We start from the raw sequence: 17,405 nt of genomic DNA on the forward strand, positions 1-17,405 counted from the left end.
TTGTGTTCAAGTGTCTCAGTGTATTTTCCAGTGTATACTGCGACCAACATGCAGATTACCATTAATGGCAAAAAATCCTGTGGCTTATTTTTTTCTACGCCACGGGGGGGTTAGGTTCCGCATGTCTTCACATCATGCGATAACCAGTGTGTACTACACGTGTTAGTTAATTAAACAAATACAACGCAGACGACAGTACTGAAGAGGAGTCGCCCACAATCGCCAGCAGCCGGCAAAACGGAGGTCACCGAAGGTAGCCGACATTTTAGGATAAAAGACAGGAGCCCGCCTCAACAAGCATCAATCTATCCAAGTTGATCAAACCACCTAAAGCCCAAAGGAGCTCGGCCATTGGTTTCACCTTACCCTCTCACGACGCTTGGTCAATTGAGAGATACCTATCCTTAAGCCCCAAGGCGCCCGGCCATTGGGTTCCCTTTCTCTCTCACGACGCCCGGTCACCGAGACACCTAATCACACAAAACTTATCCCCTCTCATGACGCCCGGTCAAAGAGAGGAACCTCACTTACAAAGTCCTACGACGCCTGGTCATTGGGTTCCTTCCACTTTCTTACCTAAAATTATTAGAGGAACTACTTATTGTAATGCATTTCTGTATTTAAGAAGATCTAAATAAAAGGTGATGGGAAAGTCCAAATTCCCGTGTACGATAATTGCTCTACCTTACATAAACTCAGAGAATTTTACAATCTTATGGATGAGAATCATACATAACACATTAAACATGCTTGTCCTCTTTATAATCCTAACTCTTCTAAGCTATTGTCTTTATTGTTTAAGTAGCTCAGTACAATCTTTTCCTTAATTATACAGGGTCGAGTCAAAAGTCTTGCAATATTTGCACAATCTAAACCAGTGATGGTCAACTTTTTTAAACTAAGGGGCCGCATCATAGAAATTTCTATGTGGCGAGAGCCGCAAATCAATATGATACTTTACGTTCATAGTATGTACCCTTGACACCTTAGCCCAAAAATTATCAAATTTACTGATGTCTATTAAAACATCGACAATCAAAACACATATATTCAAAACACAGACAACGATACTCGACATAGCGAAAATCATATTTCTAAGATAGTCTAATCTAATCTAATCTAACCTAACTAACTTAAACGACATTTTTTATGTGTCTGTGTTTTGATTGTCGGTGTACTGAACGCTATACCAAACTTACCCAATTCAAGATTTTGTAAGAAAATATTACTTGAAGAATGATAAGATTTATTCCAAATAATAACACTATGCTCAAATTTTGCAGTAGTTGCATTTCAACTACAGTTTTACCTACTTCTCTTTCAATGTGAATACTTTGGATGTTCATGAGAATTTACCAGTTCTCCAATGTCAATTCCAGTAGTAGGAGAACACAGTTGAAACAAGTCAAAGAGATGAGTATCACTCATTCAATTTCTTTGAGTATCTTATTGCTTTCATAGAGGAAAATATACATATACTAACACATGTAAGTAATTTCAAACATGGAAGCAATCCTCCTTGTAAAGTCGCTCAATTTCTGCAATGTATCTCTTTGCACCAGTTTCCAGGGACCCGTCCCTTGCCTTGATTGCAGAAATTGATCACTTTTCAGATCACACAACTCTAACTGAACATTTTCATCTTATTCTGAAATATCACATCTCATGAGATTGTTAAATAAACTTAATTGAGACCTCAAATTACCGAAATCCAAAAATCGGTTTGTAAACTGTACCAAAAGCTTGTCAAGGAGTTCACTGTATGATTATATGTTAAGATCTCCACATTCTTCTATTACTTCTTTGCACGATGGGAAATGTATACAATTTCTTCTTCGAAATGTTGATCTAAAAAGCTTCAAACGATTAATGAGTCCATTTAGATGTGTAACTAAGTCTGAAATGCTTTGGTTTCGTCCTTGTAACTTTAAATGCAGTTCATTGAGGTATTGCGTAGTGCCTATTAGGAATGCAAGACTGAAATGAAACTCCGGATTCTGCAGCTCGACTAATACATACAACCTCGAATCAGTTGTTATTGATTTCACTCAGGAATTCGACAACTTCTTTCTCGAAATAAAAATCGTTGAGGCAATTTTCTTTACTCAACTAGAGAACTTTGGTGTACAGAAGCAAATGAAAGTCCTTCTAGGAAAGAAAGACTCTTGCGATGAGTCAAAGATAGGTTTCCTCTTCTTACGATAATTAACACATTTTGTCACTATTTTCGTAACATTTTCCATCTCCAAATATTGACACACAGAGCTTCTTGGTAAATAATACAATGCAGAGCTGAACAAATAATACCACGTAAAGCAGTAAACCAATTAAGTCAGAATGAGATACCCTACATTGATATAGCGCCATTAGCAATTACTGCAGACATTTATTTGCACCATCAATTATATTTAACACTTCCTTTACCGCTTCAGATACGAGTATATTCTTGGCTTTTACGAGTATACCATGAAGTGGAGTAAGAGCAAGAAGATAATCATGAATATCAAGATCCTTAAAAATATTTCTAATTCAGACTAAAAGCTTAGCTTTATCAGTTACACCGGTCGATTCATCAATGGCCAATGAAAAACTCAGACTGATCAATGGTGGTTTTTAATTTATGGTGAACACAAGCACTTAATTCTTCAACTCTTCTATAACAGTTCGTTTTGATCGAGGAACATTTTTGAGTTTCGAGGCATTTTTTCTTCGAGAACTCTGACCGTTATTTCTGAACTCATAATAAAACAAAAGAGGAGAGAATGACTGAATTGGCGTGTCTTTGTGAAAAAAATCTTTTGAGCACTAACCTTTTTCTTCAAATCTGCAACAATTGAAGCACGTGCGTATATTTTTCTACATGATTCTAGTTGTGATGACAGCTGAGATTGTATTCGTTGTGACACAAGAGAACTTGTAAACACACAAGACATTGTGGTTTATTACACCCTATCTTGATTGATCATGAAAAGAAATTTTCTTTTCCATTTATCTTGAAACTTCCGGTTTTATTAACTAACGTTTCTTTGCTAACTCATACTGAAGTAGCACTGACTCAAATGGTAACTCAAAATAATGTAATTTTTGAGAAAACATCTTGCAGTTGTGAAGTATGCTGATGTAATGCACCAGTTTCAGTCACAAACTCAGACTTGCCAAGTTCTCAACAATGAAATCCCCCCAACGAGTCGCTAAAACCTCTTTTGCTCGAAGAATATTCTTACACTCTCAAGGTTGGGTGAAAATATCTTGGATAATTTCTCAAACATGAAAACATATGTAAGAAATGAAAAAAAAGATAAACCGCAAGTTAAAACATACCTGCACTCAATGGTTCTGACATTTAAAAATATTCAAAACTTTTTTTTTAGAAATGTACGTTGAATAGAAATGGTACATTTAAATTTTTAGATACCGAATGTAAATACCAAATTAACAAAATAAAACACTAACCTAACTAATATTAACCTTAAATTTATCTTTTGTTTCCCCGTCTAAAACATACATCCACTTTGTATGTTAGTTCAAGTAATTACATTTTAACTAATTTTTAAAATTGTTTATGCACCCAATAAAATATATAAAAATGTTAACACTTATCTTCTCGAGAGCCGCACAAGAAGACCTCGGGAGTCGCATGCGGCCCGCGGCCCCGTAATTGGCCATCCCTGATGTAAACAATAGGCGCGTGTATACGTCTCGATTGGCCGTAAGTACAAGGTCAAACTGACTCAAGATGTAGTCTGACAAGCGGATAATTAACAAGGATCCGTCACTCCGTCAGTATTTTCAAATGACGATTTTTGCCCAACAACGTCCGCAAAATATTCATCATGCAAAAGGAAAAATTGCAATAATAACAGCACAGTAACTCAATTCCAGAAATTTCGTGCAGGTTATAAAAATATCGAAAAAGTACCCATTTGTATCGACGGAAGCTCATATTTGTATATATTTCAAAAGTTTTTTTTTAATATTCTAAGATGGAATATTACTTTTAATGTTGCATTTATAGCTTATTTGTAATTATAACTGCCTCCATAATGTGGAAAACAAGAACATGAAACATTAAATCGTGCGATTGATAATTGGTAAAATAATGCGCAACGAATACATTACACGCAAGACGGTTAACGTACAGTAAATACTCCACAGGTGAACAGGTTTTTGCTGCTGAGATTGATGTTCATCTGCTAGAACTTGAACAAGGGATGCAGTTCCTACAGACAAACCGTTGTTGCTGCTTAACCCTGAAGAGGTAGACTACGTAAATATTACGCACTCACTCTCTGTGTTTCACTGCGCACTCAACTCGCGCGGGGGGCTGAACCGCCATGAATGCCTCGACTCTATAGTAGCGGCAGCCGAGAGAACTTGTTAGTCTGGGGCCAACTGTCGCCCGCACATGATCTTTTTTAAACACACGCATGTCTACCTATACACGAGTATTTGTCTGAGTACTTTTTTCGCATATCTACCTAAGATGGATTATGTGTTATTCATGTCTACCCTAAAGAAAATACTGGATTGTACATTCTTTTCTAAAGCGTATCCAGAATATGAAAGTCGAGGTTGAGAGTTCCTGTTTTGGTATTTTCTAGGAATTGAACGTGTCTGAAGATGAAGCGTTGGCGATATTCCTTGGCGAGGATGGTTCTGTAGACAAAGATAATGTTATTAATGACTTAAGTAATGAAAATGTGGGCGATACAGACTACGAAACACTTGGCAATCGAGAATAGGACATTGTCAAACTTGATGAAGAACGAGTAGAAGAAAGGCTGTTGGATACTGTCAGTACGAAGAAACGAGGGAAATAAAGATGGAGGAGAACAACTACCAATCCTGTGTCGCTGTGGATGAAAAATGCATATTAAAATTTCCGGATTCCCGTGGTGTAGGAAAGAATGAATATGTTTGGGAAACGGAAAGTCCAAGAATTGCTCACAAGGTTCGTCAAAGAAAATTGTCCAGATCTACCCAGGCACAACGACGGTTACACAAGTTGTCACCGATTGAATGTTTCAAACTGGTTTGAGCAAGTGATGTTTTGGAGAATATTGTGCATTTTACAAATCAAGAAACTGAGGAATACGACAGTCACACTCAAAGAAACATGATTCTTCTATCGCCGATATGACCTTGGATGATCTGCTACTCTAGTGGGTTTACTTAGTCTATCAGCGGCAACGAAAAACAACCACCTGTTAATTGAAGTACAGTTCAATTCTTCATATTGCGTGTCACGATGTAAATTCACCATGTTTCAAAGGGGGGGTTCATTTTTTTTTTATCAAATCTCTGCGGTTTGATGATAAGAGTTCCCGAAACTTACGGAGAGAACTTACGAAATTTGCTCCTATATTGGGAATTTTTCAAATCTTCATTGAAAACTACAAGAAAATGTACCGTACCGACCCAGTTCTTAAATTACAATTGACGAACAACTCATTGAATCTCGAGGCCGTTGCCCCTTCAAAATGATTTTGGCATCTAAACCAGACAGATCTAGTTGCAATGTATAACAATACCATAAACTACGTGGTGAACGCTGTTCCACATCTGGTAAAAGCAATTGTGCCTCTTAACGAATCCGCTGGAGAATCCTTTGTCAAGAATTTGACATCACTAGTGAAATGAACTTGTAGAAATGTTATAACTGACAATTGGTTCACCATAAGCTGACTATAGTGGGTACAAACAAGAAAAACAAATAAGAATTTTCCACATAGTTCACTAATGTTAAGTATTTGGGAAGAAAAGTTAATTCATCTGCTTCCCTCTTCAGTGAGGGGGTCACCGAGGTCTCGTACATGTCAAAGCCTAACAAACTCGTCCATTTGATGTCAACAATGCACGACAATGGGACAATGAACTCAACTTCAAAGAAGCTAGAAATTGTCATGACCTATAACGCAACCAATGGCTCGATGGACATTATAGACCAAATGTGCAAAAGCATGCTTGTAATAGGAAGACTCAAAGTTGGCCAATGTGCGTATTTTATAATGTGATCAACATTGAATACATTAACGCTTTTGTAATTTACCTACATAATTACTACAGAAAGAATGAAAACAAGAAACCACTAAGTTGACTGAATTTTGTGCTACGACTGAAGGACAAGTTAGTAGGAAAGGAAGCAACGGAAACTGGAAATTCCCACTCTCAGAAACTCCCTGATGGCTTCCAAATTGTCACTCGTTCCTGTCCTTCCACTGTTCGCAAATCTGACACACTTCCCGTGCTACTTAAACTTTCGATAGTATCTCTTGATACTTGTCCCTGTTGAAAGTGGTGTTCATTACATTATTTGGAACTTTCTCCGCACCTAAATACCAGATTTTAGCTTTGCAACCCACAGCACGCACTGTGGTTTTCTTGTATGGACGTCGTCTGAATCAACTGATTATCAGTACAAGCGTCATTCAGTACTGAGGCACAACAAAATTTTAAAATCCTCTTAACCCAAAACGTTTCTATTTATAAACACAATTATGTTATTGAGTTTGTTTCCTTCAGGACTTTACGTGGTCTCTGTATAATAGGTAATTAAATTCTTCGAGAGCAAATTAAGTTTTTTTGTCTTCACAGTTATAAGAAGTTTCACATATTGAAGATAACAACATAATAATAAAAAGTTTGATATATTTATACTTTTATCTTAAACTGTGACCAAGATTTGACTTTCCATTTTTCAATTTTGTTAGAAATATGACTCTTGTCTACTAAAATCATTTTTGTATCTCCTGCTTCATTATACGACCTTATTTCGTGCCTAGCTGAACTCGACATGAACTGTAATGGGGACTAGAACACTAATATCTACTTTGTTCATCTGCAATTAAAGCTATAATCTGTTCAAGTTTTGTCACACGTTTCAAAAAACGTTTCATTTATCTTTCTGTTTCATAAATCAGAGTCTGAAATAGTTTCTTTATAGTATTATTTTGAACTGGTAAAATTCCATTTTTGTGTTGCTAGTGATCCATTTTTCAATGGGCAAATGATTGCACAAATTAATAAAGCAAAAGTAATTGTAATTAATATGTGTTTTTAATAATTATGTTTACACATAAATATAAATGATTCTCTATTTAAGGTAAATTATTCTCTTTTCTTTCTTAAATTATTTGAATATTGATTGGAGCAAAACTTACAGTTAAGTACGAGCATTGAAAAGATTACACAAATGGGTAAGCTGGGGTCAGTAGGAGCTCTATTTTATCTTTTAAAATAAGTAAACCATTAAATAATCAGTTTCATAATCAGTTTTTGTTAGTTTTACAAGAAACAAACCCAAAAAATTCAAAGTTATAAATACTGTCAGGAAGCTAAACATACCTATACAATACATATTTTTGAGGACGGAAGAAGTTGAAAATCAATTCTTTTATAAAACGAAACAAAAAAGTATAACTGATAGGGTGAAAATTTACATAAATAATGATATAATATATAGTTCAAAACAGAATCATAAGGTAGGGAGCGATTTAAAACGAGAACAATATTTAGTTTAAAACAGAACGTAAGGTAGGGAGCTATTAAAAACGAGAACCGGAAAGTTTGAAATAATTGAAGAATTCTGGACTCATACACCTACTTCACGATCAATCTTGTCTACATTCTTCTACAGTATCTTGAGTAGGCTAAAGTGACTTATTTCTTCAACACCCGGGTCAAACTATTATAGTTAGAAACATGAAAATTTGGACAGAGTACTCCTTTTGTCACAGAAGCAAGGCGTAACAAAGAACTTTTTTGAAATGCTTTTCCTAAGGAGATAGGGGCGGGAAAAAGGGTTTAAAATTTTTGACAAGACTATAGTATTTCACGAGTCTTAGTCCCTGAAGTTAGGGAGATGAAACTCGGCATGTAAGTTCTTCATTAAAAATAAGCGAATACTTGTTTCAGCGTTTTCAAAAATTCCGCTTCTAAATAGTCAAAGAGAGGTATTTGCTGTAACATTCAAATTTCCGATTTCATATTCGTGTGACAACTCGATTAAGTTGGAGATGCAATATTTAGTTTGTGAACTCCATTAAAAATATGTTTCAGATTCCTGAAAAATTCATCTTTAAAGGGAGCAATTTTTATAATATTTTAGAATTTAGTTCAGTTAAATGTGAGAAATTCAATATATGAGCTCTTTACTGAAAATAAATTCTGCTCCTAAGAGGAGGAAAAGGGTCAATTCTATAATATTACAAAATTATCATATAATTCTATTTATAAAACAAAAACGTACCAGTCTGAGAGTCACACTAATATGCAAACTTCACACCACTTAAGAGTTACGGGTTGCGTAACGCCTAGGGGGATTTTTAAAAAACATTCTAATCCTTCTGATAAACGTAAGACGACTCACTCTGTCAGTCACGCTAATTCCAAGTAGTTAACAGTCACATTAGTAGTTACCAATAGCTGTGCTGCCTTCTTCCTGAAGCTAAGAGATGTCGCTCGTGTGGGCAATTTGTACACAAGCCAAAGGCTTACGGGAATCAACTAGTTTTTATAATACTATAATTTCTGATTTCTTTCAGAAATAGCCTTAAATATTTAGAAGGGACGTTAACTTTAAGAAGCAAACGAAGAAACGAACATTAGTATATAATATGGGTAAGAAATTCAATTTCGAAAGGTAGGTAGAGGATTCAAAGTCTTCCATTATTATTACAATTTCTTTCGTAACACCGAGCATACCGTCAGTAAATTAGTATACTTTATAATATTTCTTCGTACAGAATATAAAAACCTGATGCGAAAATCTGAAGTCGATTTGGTTGTTTCGAAATTAGGAAAGAAACATTTATCCGTCCGTGACCTTTTGGAAATTCATTTTCGGTTTGAGGAACAATTTCCACGACATAGCCATAAGTTTCCAATTTAGGGTGTAAAAAAGCGATAGGTCTTAACTTTGACGAAACACGTTTTCGAGCGTCTGCTTTTGTGAATAAATCGCACTCAAAAATGCTGTTGGCACTACAGTTCATGAAACTGTACAAATCTTATAGCATCGTTCAAAAACAAATCGCGCGAATTGGCATTTAATTTGAGCGTGTTCTTGTACTGAGAGGAAAAATAAGGAGACAAAAAAATAATAAACCTGGGGCTAAAAATAATCGTTTATTTGTGGATCAAGCAACTATCTTCTTTCGAAATGCCACCTACCACTAACAGGCAGGCCATGACACTGAAAACAATCAGGTAGATCAAAGTGCTGATTCAGAGTCTATAAAAGCATGTTTTTGCGAAAGCTCTTTTAGTGCACGAGATAGACTTCAAGTCCCACATAATTGATCCCTGTTCACTCCACTGCTAGATATGTTTAGTATCTTACAAATACCAGGAGTGCTGGTTCCAAACCTAAGCCTATCTTTCAGTGAGTGGCTCTTCTCGTTCTCGAAATATAGTGTTAAAGAATAGGAGCTAATGTAGAAGCGGCTTGATCCGTGGTACTGAAGAAGAAAATGCGTTTTGTCTCGAATCTCCTCGAATCTCTAGTTCTGTAAATAGAAAATAGTCTACATAATATATTATATTATATAGATTATTTTGAAACAAAACGCATATATACATATGTATTAAAACAAGTGAGACTTCCAAACTATGCGAATTCAAAATTAAAAGAGATCTATAACGGCAAAATTCTACTACTTCCAATTTTAGTAAAGTAATATGGCTAGAGACACTGCATGTCCTTGAAATTCGGAATCGATTACAGAAATCAGCTTGTCGACATGTCTTAGCGTTTTTGCTGTATGACCATTAACGTTGAAAGCGGTAACGGTTGAGTTCTTCAAGTTAACGGTTTGAATAGAGGGTTAACGGAAGAAATAGAACCCATTCTTGGGACGGTGAATCAATTTTAAAAATTAAAACCCTTCTTAATATTTCTTACTGATTTTGCTCTATTTAAAACAATGTTTAAATTGGAAGTGCTAATAAATTTAAACCAGACCGGTTTTGGTAGAGAGTTAGGATACGAGTAATGGTATGTTTACATCAGACACTGAATGGATTGCAAAAAAGCGCTCGTTGCTATATATTAACGCTTTTATTCTCAAGCAATCCAACGTTGAAAACGGAAACGGTTGTTTTTTTACCATTCTGGTTTCAATAGGTATTAAGAGAGGAAATGGGACCTATTTTTGGACGCTAAATCAAGTTTAAGAAACCGTTTTTCGATATTTTTTACGGTTTTTGTTCTATATAAATCAATATTGGAACCGGAAAAAGTTCAACCACTTCGGTTTCAATAGATTTTTATGGGTACTAATGTTATGTTTCCTTGAGGCACTAAATCGACTGCAAAAAACGGCTTGTCGTTATCTCTTATGATCTTTATTCTATGCCTATCAACGTTAAAATTGGAAATAGTTTATTTATATCAGTTCTTGTTTGAATAAAATGTTAACAGAGGAAATTGAGCTATCGCAAAAAACTGCATCTCATTATCTTTTACCGTTTCTGCTCTATGTAAATCAAAAATAAAACTGCAAGTAAGTACTAGCAGACTAAATTTCAATCATTTACGAACTTACTAGAATGTTACGTGTGGAAATTGTATTTGTACCTGAGGCGCTGAAGCATGCAAAGAAACCTCTTGTCGCTATCTATTACCGTTTATGTTCTATGGTAATCAACGTTAAAATGGGAAAAGTTTATTTGTATCAATTTCGGTTTGAATAGAGGGTTAACGAAGTAGATGGAAACTATTTCTGCGATGCTAAATTGATTGGTAAAACCGTGTCTCGATATTTCTTGCTTTATGGAAATCAATGTTAAAACTGGAAATACTAGAAACTTTCAATTGCTTCGGTTTCAGTAGAGTGTTACGGGTGGTAATGATACGGTTTATTTATTTATTTTTTTTGGAGACAATGAATCGATTGAATAAAAAAAGCTTCTCAATATCTCTTACCGGTTTTGCTTATACTTGTTGACAAACGAACAGATATTGCCGTTTTATAGGACTTTCGACACTCATGATAGCATAGCTTAAAAGTCTAAAAAGGAAGATTCTTTTAAAACAGACAATAATTAATAATTATATACAGGCGCAAATCCAAGGGGGCCTATAGGAGCTATAGTTCCCCCCTTGACGTTCAGATATACACTGGATAAAATAGGTTTCAATCCTGCATTACACTTGATAAAGCGGCAAACTATGGTTTAGCCCCTCCTTTGACCATATCCTGGATCCGCCACTGATTATATATATATATATATATATATATATATATATATATATATATATATATATATATATATATATATATATATATATATATATGTATAAAAAAAACACTTGATTTTCCTTTTTTCATAAACGTGTATGGATATTGCACGTTGGCTAACCTTTTGTTGTAAGTTTACGTTATAGAAGGAATTGCATAGGTATTCCAATTTTACTTTTAAACAATTAGCATGTAAATATAGGTATATGTGTGCCTCAACGTGGACTTACAGAATCACGCAATCGATAACTTTACCTGTAATTGCGTGAAGTTTGCGACTAAAAGAAAAAAAGAAAAATGTAGATAATATTTTCCACAAAATTGAAATGTGTGATAATATGGAATGCATAAGTGGAAGCATAGTAACACGCTACAGCATGTCAATTTCTGAAAGATAAACTTCATATCACATGCAAACTCACACACGGATAACAGAAATGCATTGGAAAAAAGTAAGGGCAATGCTATGTAGATGTTGAGATCATCCTTAAGATAAATTAATGTATGTGTACAGCTAACATGAAAGGAATTTCGATACAATATTTGAATAAAGTGTGTTAACTTTAACTACGACAAAAAAAATGAGTATATCGTTGATATGATTTTAGCCTGAGAGTTTTTTTTTTTCATATGAAACTGTACGATAATCAGAAACTAGGCACACGATATAGTGTGGAAACGCAAGCCACAAAATTGGAAATGCTGCATAATATCAATAAGAGAAGTTTTGTATAAAACAGAGCTGTTCGATCGTATCACATTTTGAAGTAAATCGCTTGTGGTTGCTGTTTTGTATTTCATATTTTAACATAGAGACTAATATCCAAATACTAACATATGAAATATAAAGGGTCATATAAAAAGTCTCCTCGGTTTTTTGGTACATTTTTTAACAAAAAAATTCTTTATTGAAAATCAATTTTTATCAAGTACGTATTGACCATTATTATCTATGGACTTTTTCCATTTTCCGGGTAGTTTCATAATTCCATCTGTATAGAACTTGTGTGGTTTATCGTCGAAAAACGAGGCCAAGTGATTTTCAGTGGCGCTTCGGTTGGCCAATTTTTCACCATCAAGAGAGTTTTGCAGAGACCGAAACGAATGGTAGTCAGACGGTGCAAGGTCCGGGCTATACGGTGGATGCATCAAAACTTCCCAAGCATGTTCCATCAATTTGTTCCGAGTCATCAAAGATATGTGTGGCCGCGCATTATCATGAAGGAACACTAACTGAATTGTCGGCAAACAAGATTATGTTTGAGTGCTTGGTAGGATTGGAAGGGAATTGTCTATTACGAGCGGCTGCAACCTGACGATATCATCAATTCGGTCCTGTACTGTGTACAACTCAACCATTTAAACGAAGCATTCCAGAAAAAGCGACTAGAATTGGCCAACAGAAAGGGAGTTGTGTTCCATCATGACAATGCGCGGCCACACACATCTTTGATGACCCGGAAGAAATTGACGGAACTTAGTTGCGAAGTTTTGATGCATCCATCGTATAGCCCGGGTCTTGCACCGTTTGACTACCATTTGTTTCGGTCTCTGCAAAACTCTCTTGATGGTAAAAAAAAATTGGCCGACCGAAGTGACGCTGAAAATCAGTTGGCCAAGTTTTTCGACGATAAACCACAGGAGTTCTACACCGATGGAATTACGAAGCTACCCGAAAAATGAAAAAAGGTCATAGATAAGGGTGGTCAATATGTACTTGCTTAAAATTGATTTTTAATAAAGATTTTTTGATCAAAAATGTACCCAAAAAACCACGGAGACTTTTTATATGGTCCTTTATTTTGCAAAATTAATATTTCGACAGTTATATCCTCTTAAGTGAGCAATTTTTAGTTGTCTGTGAATTCTACTTGAAAACGGATTCATCAATTTTTATGAAACTGTCAAAACACGTTTTTGGATGAGCAATCCAACTAGGTATTAAGTTTGTGAAGGCCCGTTTAGAGGCATCTATGAAAACAAAAATCGGAAGTGCCCTAATTTTAACATGAAAACGAATCTAATAATTATGAAGTTGGTTGAATACCCGTTTTCGGATGCAAGAAATAATTACTTGTATTAGGTAAGCCTGGATTTGCGAAAGCACATTTAGGGTGTCTGTAGTAAGACAGAAGGAAAGGAAAAGAAAGAAAAGAAAGAAAGAAAAATTCAAAAAGTATCTACGAAAATAATTTTGGCTCTGACGAATTTTTAATAAATTTAATGAAGACGTGTTTCAGAAGTGGTTTAACAAGATGTCAATTTTTTAAAGAAAATTCTTTCTGGAGTATTTATAGAATGTACACTTCTTGTGAGGCGCTAATATATATATGCATGTATAATAAATTAAGTAAGTTGCCGTTTGCAGTTGTATTTTTCTTTTTTTTTTTTTTTTATGAAATGGGATAACTACTGATTTTAGATATCAGAAATGATTGACTTAGAACAAATTAATATAGAAGAAACTATAAGAAAACTCATTTCGATGGAGGAAGCTATTGATTTTCATCAAACGGGACAGATCTATAATTTTTGGCTGCAAAGAAATAAATTGAAAATTTGGATTATTTGATTTGACAAGAACTCATTCAGACACAATTTTAAAATAATTTAAAAGATCCTGATTTGCATAAAACCAATTCAATAGTGACTTTGGTCAAACTCATTCAGGAGGAAACAATTTTCATGAATAACACAACAAATTACGTTTTTTAACAAATCACTATTCAAACTCTTTCTTACAAAAGTAGGCTTATACGGTTGATTAATCTTGCTAGAAAACGAGGTAAGTGAAAATGTAAAAGAATTTTGATAACTCACATTTTAAGTATAATTATCAGTAGATGATTGCACAAAGTTGGTAACAGGGTTTGAAGATTTGACAAAATTGTTAGTTGAAGACAAGGTTTGAAGTTTTGATTAAGAGAATGATAGTTTGGAAAATTAAACATTATTGTGCAGTTAATAACATCATCTTTGTCAATTAAACAATACCCAGCTTGGTGTGTAAAGCACTTTATCTAATTATAATTATTTTCCCAAGGCTGTGATTTATTAATGTGAGGAAATTTTCAGATCAGTTTTGGACAAGTTATGGGATTCGCATTGGGTGGGTGGATGTGCAACGAAAAACAAGCAGGAATGGACGAAGGATAGGGGACAAGGCTGGGACAGACCGTTAATCGTGTAAAAATCATCAATTGTTGGTGAGCAATCTACTGTTGGACGGTGTGATTATCAAGATATGAATCACCAAGATGTTGGGTGAGCAATCGTTAGATGCGTTCAATATAGAGGATCATGACGCAATGTTCAGTCAAATAATTAAATACGCTCATAACAAAGAGGATTATTGTAAAAGTTATATCTATATTGGTAGGTTTGAGGTTGGGTAATGAATAGGAAAATCAATTACTTTAAGTAACAGAAAGAGTGGTATGAAGAAAACATGGAATCTGATGATGTGAAGACTGCCTGTTTAGTATATCAGTGAACCCACTCACTAGTGAAATTTAATTAAAATTCTTAGTTGATCAGGACATTGTAATAAGAAAAGGAGTGGCATAGATGAACCTAGCTCATGTGAGCCATGTAATGTGTTGAATGATAGTAATGTTTTCCGTCCTTCATTTGGTTATCCCTTTTAAAAAAACAAAGACACAATATATCATACAAGTTCAACTGAACTCATCAGATCTGGATAAAACTTTGTTCACTGGTAGAACTTTGTTCACTGGTGATCTGGATAAAACTTTGTATTGGCCTGCAATACAATAATGTGAAGTATGATGTGTAGGATTCTGGTTATGCACAACTAAAGTTCTAAATCAATTGATTGAGCACAGTAAAAACGCAAGAAATACTGTTTAAAAAGCAACTAAAGATCAGTCTTGGGTAGAAAAATAAAATGAAACAATAATTTCGCTACAATAATTTCGTATTTCATTTGTTGTCTTACTAAAATTTTAGTTTGTCTTAAAGAGGGTTGAAATTTCCATCTGATATTTTTTAATGAGGAGGAAATTCATGATTGAAATTCTATTGCTTATTGTTAGCTACAACTACAAGCTACGCAATGCAAATTTACTTTTTAAACAGTGCGTAAACAATCCTACTCTTCCATCCATTTCCTATTGAGAAAGTATCTAGAAACATACGGTAGGTGTCTGGCAAGCACATATTTTGGCAGGTTATGATCGACCACAGTCCAAATTTCTTGGATTTGACGCTTATGCTCTGAAATATACCTAAATCCTGATAGATCTAATTGGTCTAAATATTCATGCATTTGAAATTCCTACAAGTTGTATTTGTCATGCCGAACTCTTTTCCAGAACATATGTTGCTCACGTCTTAAAATAACAGACTTTAAATTCAAATAAAAGAAAACGCTTTACAAAAGAAACAAAAATATTTGAAAAAGATATTGACATTTCCTGTGACATATTTTCCTTTTTCTTATCACATGTTAAATGAACGCTTAACCATCAAGGAAGTTCAACAATCACGGAACCGGGGAAAAATAAGAGCTACTGTATTACAAGTATAGGACAAACTAATAACTCAGGACGAAAACTTGTATGTTGTTCATTTAAAATAAAATTCCTTCCTTCTTGATATGGAAACACAATCCAAATTCGGGCCGCGGTGGCTCAGTTATAGAGCGTTTACCTCTGGTGCTTGGAGTCCCGGGTTCGATCCCAGCCCCCGCCAAGTGAACTTTGTGGTGGACAAACACCATGTGCGTGGGTTTTCTCGGGGTTCTCCCGTTTCCTCCCACTTTCTTCATTCCACCATTTCATTCATTACTCATAATCACCGTCTCCTTTAGCCTAACCGGCATAACCGTGGGGCGTAAAACTCAAAGATTTCATTTCAAGATTTCACAATCCAAATTTCACTTACTTAGTATCAAATACTTAGTATATATTCCAGGGACGTGGAGGCCACAGTATAAGACCCTAATTCTTGTTGCTATTAAGTGAGGTCTTTCGTTGCGTGATCGGATATTTGGTGCCTTAACCTATTAATCTTTTTAGAACCGATATTAAAATTCGAGTTGGAGAAAATTATTGACTTTCCGCGGAGGTTACCACAACTATGGGAGAAAAGATATGGAGTCCAACACCTTTTTCGCTCACTTTTTCTTTAAAACATTTCGTGAAACGATCGGACATATTGAAACGGAAAAGAATGGTGTTATACTAGTAAATATTATTTCGAGTAACTTTGAAAATGTATACCTAGTTACGGTACTAATCATTCCTAGACCTACGCTAAGCAGCAAATTTTTAGGACTTCTATCATGTAAGTTTGTTCATTTAACCATTACTGGTAAAGACAACCTGCCAGCAGCTCGTTTAGGGATAATCATCTGTGTTTAATATAGAATATCAGATTGTAACACATATTCAATTTCTTTGATTCACAGCTTCTTTTGCTAGATGAATAGTATTGGGATCATAAGAGGGCTGCTTCTTTTATATAACTGTTACACATACTGTAATGTTTGTGAATTGTGTGAAAGCAAGACTAGTCATTTATAAACAACTCGTATTAAAGCAACTCGCGAACAATGGCGAAGCGTACTATGAGGCTTTGAGGCCGTGCCTACCCTGTTTTCTACCGTATATTTTTTTTCTTTGATTTCTTATAAAATTAAGTCAATACTCCAATATTTCGGTTTTCGGTAGAAAACAATTAGTAGGTTGGAAACACTTAGAAACTCATCCGTCTGAGCCTCACCAGCTCGCTAGACAGGCTTACGGGCTATTCTGCTCACTGAGCAAAGCTATCAGCACTGGGGATTGCACGCATTCTTGGAAATGTCCGAAGGCTCGCCTCTGGGAGTTTAGTTTTAGCGTTGAAGGCATCTTTGAATGCTAATATGCTGTTGAATGGTTTCCTAAACATAGAGTAAGAAATTTCTGCGTATAATTATGTATTTCTATTAGTGATGACTTGTGTAATTAAGGTATATACTCTCAGGAGCTGTTCACAGTAGCTGTGTTTTCCCCTACATGGGGCCTTGTCCATAATAGCTTGTAAAATATAAATCTGATACTGAACATTAAATCTAATACATTTGATATGTATAAATTTACCAAACTCTACCGTACAGGATAAAATAATAAAATGTGTGTGCAATTTGAGTTGAGTTCCATT

The 17,405-nt window shown here is 35.0% G+C and overlaps 1 protein-coding gene and 1 long non-coding RNA gene across 2 annotated transcripts in view; one reads left to right on the forward strand and one right to left on the reverse strand.

Annotated features, from left to right (window-relative positions):
• The window catches only part of teq (Tequila), a 409,295-nt gene that overhangs the window by 381,055 nt on the left and 10,835 nt on the right, over positions 1 to 17,405 (forward strand). The window lies entirely within an intron of this gene.
• LOC145695200 (uncharacterized) overlaps positions 1 to 17,405 on the reverse strand; it is a 63,577-nt gene that overhangs the window by 45,164 nt on the left and 1,008 nt on the right. The window lies entirely within an intron of this gene.

The sequence above is a fragment of the Thermobia domestica genome, chromosome 1 (assembly GCF_964235325.1).
Source record: "Thermobia domestica chromosome 1, izTheDome1.hap1.1, whole genome shotgun sequence".
In the NCBI taxonomy this organism is placed as follows: domain Eukaryota; kingdom Metazoa; phylum Arthropoda; class Insecta; order Zygentoma; family Lepismatidae; genus Thermobia; species Thermobia domestica.